The sequence below is a fragment of the Adiantum capillus-veneris genome, chromosome 24 (assembly GCF_014529385.1).
Source record: "Adiantum capillus-veneris isolate H3 chromosome 24, ASM1452938v2, whole genome shotgun sequence".
NCBI lineage: Eukaryota > Viridiplantae > Streptophyta > Polypodiopsida > Polypodiales > Pteridaceae > Adiantum > Adiantum capillus-veneris.
The window spans coordinates 84444499-84450498 of NC_140954.1; the positions used below are offsets into that span (position 1 = coordinate 84444499).

The window sequence follows — 6000 nt, forward strand, 5'->3', positions numbered from 1 at the left end:
TTACCATTTCAGATGGTTCAGATTTATGCTTGCCATATGTCTTATATATTCCAGGGATCAAGAAGAATTTGTTGTCTGTATTTTCTCTTGCAAAAAATGGTCTTCATGTCATTTTTGAGGATGACAGATGTGTTGTACGAGATCGAGAGAATGGTTATTCTCTTATCACTACAGGTACACTGGAAAATGGACTATTTGTGCTAGATCGTTATGAAAAGCAGATTCAGGTATGTATTGCAGAAACAAAGACTCAGGCCATGCAGGATGCTGAGTTGTGGCATGCTAGATTTGGGCATGTTAGTTATGGTAGTTTGATGACTTTACAACGTCATAATATGGTGCATGATTTGTCTTTATTGGAGATGCCACCAAGACATGTATGTGAAGGTTGCGTTCTTGGAAAGATGCACAGATTTGCATTTTTGCAGGATGGTTCAGTTAAAGGGACACGAAAGTTGCAACTTGTACACAGTGATGTATGTGGTCCTATGAGGACGCCATCTATAGGAAACAACCTTTATTTTGTGACCTTCATTGATGACTTTTCCAGGTTTTGTTGGGTGTATCCACTCAAAGCAAAGTCAAATGTGTTTGCAGTTTTTCAACATTATGTCGCCATGGTTGAAAATGAAACAGGTTGCAAAGTACAGACTCTTCGTACTAATCAAGGAGGTGAATACATGTCAGGTGCATTTAAGGATTTTTTGGGAAAGAAAGGCATTAAACACCAATGCACTATGCCGTACACACCACAACAGAATGGTGTTGCAGAAAGGAAGAACAGGTCTTTAATGGAGGCGGCTAGATGTATGCTCAAGGCTAAGAGTTTGCCTCATAAGCTATGGATGGAGGCAGTTGCTTGTGCAGCACATGTTTTGAACAGGTGTCCTACTCGTGCCTTGAAGACCATTACTCCATATGAAGCTTGGTATGACAGAAAACCTTCAGTCACTTATCTTCGTGTTTTTGGTTGTCTTGCTTATGCTCACATCCCTCAGCAGTTACGTGGGAAGCTTGATGATAAGGCAATCAAATGTATATTTGTGGGGTACAGTAGTGGAAGTAAAGGTTATAGACTTTACAATCCTGCTACAAACAAGATTTTTGAAAGTCGTGATGTAATTTTTGCAGAAACTATTGCTCAACCTATGGTTGCTTTTGATGTACCTCATATGTAGACACATGATGTATTTGAAGGTTTGCTTCCTTCTTTTGTGGAGAATCAAGAATCACAACAAGTTGATAATCTTGATCAATCTTTTGATCAGCATGTGACACCTCATGATGTAGAGGAAATTGTGCGTGAAGAGCAAGAAGTTCTCAGGGAATAAAGAACCTTGCCTAAATGGGTTCAAAAAACTTTGCAGGATAGCAAGTTGGATGCACCGTTGCCACGAAAAACACGGGCTGGTACTACTTTTGGCAGAGAGCAAGTAGATTTGGCTTGCTTTAGCACTCTTTGTGATGTAGATGAGCTTGATTCATTTGAACAAGTTTTAGAGTGTGTTCAGTGGAAAGATGCTATGCAGCAAGAAATTAATTCTATTCATAAGAATCATACATGGGATCTAGTGGACTTGCCTACAGGTAAAAAGCCTATTGGTACAAAGTGGGTTTTTAAGGTAAAAAGGAAACAAGATGGTACTGTTGACAGGTACAAAGCAAGGCTTGTAGCAAAAGGCTATGCGCAACAGAAAGGCATAGATTATGATGAAACCTTTGCTCCTACTTCTCGTGCGTCTACAATTAGATCACTAGTTGCAATTGCTGCTCATCATGGTTGGAAAGTGCATTAGTTGGATATCAAAACTACTTTTTTGAATGGTGATTTGCAGGAAGAAGTTTATGTAAGTCAACCAAGTGGTTTTGTTGTAAAAGGTCAAGAGCAAAAGGTATGTAGATTGCGTAAAGCTTTGTATGGTCTCAAACAGGCTCCAAGAGCATGGTATGAGAAGATACATACTTATTTGATTGGCCAGAGATTTCAGAATAGTCCAACAGAAAGTACTTTGTATGTCAAAAAGAGAGATGGAGTTCTCATTATGCTAACACTTTATGTGGATGATATGCTTCTTACAGGCAATAATGCAAATGAAATTGAAGCGTTTAAAGATGCTTTGAGAAAAACCTTTGAGATGTTTGATCTTGGTTTGCTACATTATTACTTGGGTATTCAGTTTGTGCAATCAGAGGATGGCATATACATGTTGCAGGAAAAATATTTGCATAAAATTTTGGACAAGTTTGGTATGCAAAATTGTAAACCAATCTCTACACCTGTAGAAATTGGATCAAAGTTGAGCATGCACGATGCTGGAGAACCTTTTGATGTACATACTTATGCAGCAGCCGTTGGTTGCTTGATATATTTGGCAGGCAACACTCGTCCAGACATTCAATTTGGGGTTTCACAAGCAAGCAGATTTATGCACAGCCCAGGTATGCATCATTGGCAGGCTGTGAAGCGCATACTTCGTTACCTTTCAGGTACCCCTAATCTTTCCATGTTCTTTCCAAGGGGGGATATGTATGGAAAGCACAGTTCTATGCAGCTTCTTGGTTACAGCGATTCAGATTGGGCTGGTGATTTTGACACACGACATTCCACAAGTGGGAATTGTTTTTTCTTGGGAAATGCATGTATATCTTGGCTAAGCAAGAAGCAACCCACAGTCGCTACATCAACTTGTGAAGATGAGTACAGGGCAGCTTTCACGGCAACAGTTGATTGTGTATGGATACGCGGGTTATTGGCAGATCTTTGTGAGTGTCAACAGGCACCCACTACCATTTTCACTGACAGTCAGAGTGCTATGGCAGTTGCAAGGAATCCAGTATTTCATGCAAGAACAAAGCACATAGAGGTTCACTACCACTATGTCAGGGAAAGGCTACATGCAGGGGAGATCACACTAACTTACTGCCCTACACAGGATAACATTGCAGATCTATTTACGAAGGCGTTATCACGAGAAAAGTTTGAAGCTTTCTGAAAAGCTTTGGGCTTACTCTCATACACATGATGATCTGCTACCTTGTACGGATTCACACTATCACTACAGGGGGGATTTGTAGACATGTAGTAGTGTTAGTGTGTATACGCGCTTCACCAGGGGCACTTTTCTCCCACTGGGTTTTTCCCCCTGGACATCCGGTGTGAAAGGACACCTTATCTCTTAGGGTTTCATATAAGCTTTGTAGCTCTGAGTTTGTATATACTCTATTATTCTAATACAGAGAGAGAGAGACTACAGAGATCTCATACACAAGCTCCGTGTCTTCTCCTTCTCCATCTTCTTCCTACTTTGAGTTGCTGTCTTCCTTCTGTTTCCTGTTTCATCATCTTCAACAAAAGTGCCGCCCGTCGCCAGTTATGAACGTGAGTTCGCGCAGCCAAAAGCTGAGTTCGCATGGGTTAGGTTGGCGCCCTGCATGCGGTGATGGTTTTAATGCAGCGCGTGGCAGTCGTTAGCGGCAGGAGCTAGTAGTTGGCAGCCAGAGTCCCGCAGGCAATAGCGGCAGGGGTCGCACTGTTGCGCAACAGGACGTACTGTGGGCGTGGCAGTTGATAGCGGCAGGAGGTAGTAGGCGTTTGAATTTATTTACCTGCACACACAGTAGGTGATTCAGTATGTGTTTCGCCTGCACACACAGTGGGTGATTGAATTTATGTAAAGGAAATTAGTAGGAGTATCGTCGCAAGCAGGAAGGCAGTCTTCGTGTATAGTAGGTTTTCAAATTAAACGTTACTGTATTTGCCTGCAGTCACATCAAGGACAATTGGAGGTGTTTCACGTAGAGTTACAAGGAAACGAAAGACAGCACGTGATTCAAACAACGGGCAGAAATTAGTTGCGGCATCAAGAAAGTGGTCGGAAAGGTATAATTTCATGAAGTAGTAAAATTTCATGCTTGGTTTAATTTGTGAAGCGGGGTGTGGTTCGATTGGTTTTTGTTTATGAGGGTCCAATGTTGTAGGTTACCATGGTGAGGATGAAGAAAGCTGCACGTTCGATTGACGATAGCGGGGATGCATCTCCCTCTTTGGTCCGTAGGGGTAGACTTAGGAAGACCTAGGAGGAGCTGCTCACAGCTGAGAGTAGGCATCCGAAGAGGCTTTTCGAGCTAAGCATCACTATCTCTGTTGGGGGGGCGGACGTAGACACCGGCTTGCTTCCTGTGCTGAAAGAATTCCTAGAGAAAGAGACTATTGCTGGAATGTGTTCCATTGAGCGTGGCGGAACGGTATTCCACTTGCACTTCCAAATGGTCGTGCGTATTATGTCCACATCTATTATAGCGGTCAACAAAAAGGTGAAAGCATACTTGGGATGGGATAGAGAATCGCCTGTAGGAGCCACTGTTCTTTGCAGGGCACTAAAGCAAAAGAACATGCACACGTTTCAAGGAATGATTGGTTACTACTTAAAAGACGTAGGTAAAGATCATTTTGAGAATGTTGGCCACAACATATCTCCTGATGACATTAATAAAGGGATTGAGCTTTACACGCTTCATGGGGCAGACGACCTAAAAAATAAAGTCTGCTTGACAAACACCAATGTGTTTGATAGGGCTTTCATGTATTGGAAATATAGTTTGAATCACCCTTTTGGTCATGACTTCCTCGGTACTTTGCACCGCATGATTAAGAGCGGTAACTATTATCTATCGTCCAGTTGGATTACACCTTACCAAGGGCGTGGAATGGAGCAACGTAAAATTGTTGTTGTATGGAAGTGCATGGCATTTTCGAGTACAGTGACATACAACAACATACTCGATATTTTTGTACTCCAAGGTGCCACTCACCCACGTCTGGATTGGTTCCTGAACAAATGGCAAAACACTGAAAGGTATTCCATTGACTGCTATTATTTGGTGACGGCCTAATTATTTGGTGCTATTATTTCTCTTTATGAACCACAGGGAGCAAGGGGAAAATATGGCAACGAAGGAAGTGGTAAACATATCTGATAGCGACGATGACGACATTGACGCTGCCATTGGAAGTGACTTCATTCCCCTGCTCAAGAGAACTAAAACTGACGTTATTGCATGCTAGGTATGTTGTTAGAAGTTTCTTCGGCTACATTTGCTCTGTTTGTCGATGACTTCTTATTTTATATGCTGGCTCTCGTAGGTGCGCGACATGGAGTCAACGGAGCCTTCTGTGGAAGCTTAGGGAATGCAAACGGATCATAGTGAACATGATAATTTAGACAACGTATTATTCCAAAGACTAGAGGATGTACTTATGCAAATCTGGCGACAGCTCCGTGGTGCCAATGCAAATGACAATGACACTCTCCGTGCTTGCGTAGTCAATTGCACACAGAGTGTCAAAGACATGCTGCAGGATGTGCAACTTAATGCTGCTGATGTCCAGGTTGCAGAAATGCAACAACAAATAAACGCTTTGTCAAGGGAAATAGTTTCTTTCAAGTCACAACTGAATAGGTTGAATGCAATAGTTGTCAGGCTAGGAAACATAGCATCTAGAAATTTCCGTTTATAACACCTGCAATAGATTTTATAGCAATGGGACATTTGTAATTACGTTTTTTACCTATATTCTCACACTTATTGACACAAGAAGTTATTGTAATTGTTGTGGTTATGAATTTTAAACAAAAATGCAGTGTTCATGTCGTTTTGTTTCGAGAAATTAAAATTGCCTCGCAAATCGTTCGTATGGGTTGTTTTCTACTCTTTCTTAAAAATTAATGCAATTTTCTATGGTCTGCTGCTTGGATTAAAGATGAGAATCTTGGAAGATTTGAATTTCTTTTACGTGGAGCGAGTAGGAGAGTACAAATGCGATCCTCAAAAAATCATTTCATTACACGAATCTCAACAAATGCGCTCTCTGATATTAGCGACGAAAGGAGCACAGCATCTGGCGGGGGAGTCAATAATGAGCGGCATAAGGAGCACGGATGTCGGTGGCGCATTGCAGCAAGCAAGGACTGAGGGAGCAGTGTCTGCGGCTACAGAGGG

The 6000-nt window shown here is 41.9% G+C and overlaps 1 pseudogene; it reads left to right on the forward strand.

The window, feature by feature from the left end:
- The first annotated feature begins 3984 nt into the window (after window positions 1-3984).
- Window positions 3985-5518, forward strand: LOC147426694 (uncharacterized; annotated as a pseudogene).
- Window positions 5519-6000: the final 482 nt, after the last annotated feature.